The sequence below is a fragment of the Phalaenopsis equestris genome, unplaced genomic scaffold (genome assembly GCF_001263595.1).
Source record: "Phalaenopsis equestris unplaced genomic scaffold, ASM126359v1 Scaffold212989, whole genome shotgun sequence".
NCBI lineage: Eukaryota > Viridiplantae > Streptophyta > Magnoliopsida > Asparagales > Orchidaceae > Phalaenopsis > Phalaenopsis equestris.
In genome coordinates, this window is record NW_018231875.1 from 22,425 (window position 1) to 23,748 (window position 1,324).

Here is a 1,324-nt window from a genome sequence, read left to right on the forward strand (position 1 = left end):
GATTTTTGGGCCATGGAGGGGCATCTTGGTAATTTGGCCATTTTTGGAAATTTTTGTCAATTTTGTCAAATTTGAATATATTTAAAGTGTTTGGAATAAGTTTTGATCAATTTTGGGTATTTTGGCAAAAATTTGGGAATTTTGGCCAAATTTGGGTCCCAAGGGCAGTTAGGTAATTTGGAGGTGCATAGGGGCAAAAGGCCAAGTTGGGCATTTCAAATGTAATTGGATAGAGAACCATTTTAAATGAGTCATAGACCAAGGATCAATGAAATCCCCATTTTGGGCTCTCATGTATTGATCTTAGCTAAGGTATTGTGAGGGTATTGTGAAGATATGGTAAGGGTATAGTGTACCTTAGCTCCAAATCAACACCCAGGGTCAATCCTAAGGCCAAGTAACCTTATAGGAACTCTTCTTGAGCTTCCCCATAATGATCTTACCTTCTAAATATTAGAGGTTAGGACCAATATGTGGAATTTTAAGTTGCGTAAAGAAAAGAGTTTTGAGTTTCTAATGGTGAGGGTATCTTTTCTAGTTTTCTAAGACTAGTCAATAGAAAAGTCCTATGGCTAGACCTAAGCTACTAAAGAAGTTTTTAGACCTCAACCAAAAGTGAGGTCAACAAGGGCTATCTGTTAGGAATACAACGTAACTGAAATGGGGCAAAACAGAGCTAAAACGGAGCCAAATGAAGCGAAACGGTGGAGCTGCGCAGTCTGCTCGCCGACGGCGCCCCAAATGGTGCCAAAGGCAAGGGTTACTCTGCGAGATTCACCCAAGAAGACCAAAAAATGATAAAAAAGCTCGCCGAAAGTGCCCTCGAGCTCGCCGACGGCACCCGGGACGACTATGGACCAACTTTTGGTGGTTATGGGCCGAATTTCAACGTATTTTGACACTTTTTGAAAGGATTCTTGTAACAACTCTTCAAACATCATCCCTAAACTTTAAAAGAACGAAGTTTAGGGTTTTTAGAATAGAAGTAGAAATGTAGATTTCTACCCTTTTGGAGAGATTGGAGAGGAGATTTTGAGAGAATTTGTAAGGAGATATTCTAGCATTGCATGGATCGGCGGGAGACTTTGTGGGAGAGATATTCGTCTTTCTTTCAAAGGAAAAAAAAGCTAAGTATTGCGTTCTTCATTATCTTTTTATTTTTGTAAACACTTATCTAGTGGATTTGCTTTGGTTTAATGAAGTTTCCGTTCTATTCTTTTTGTGCTTTGTGATGGGCTTCTCTTACTCTCTCTTCTTGTTTGGAAATAATGGTATGAGAAGATTATGTCGTTGTTTTCATTTTACTTTTCTTTTGTAATGACTA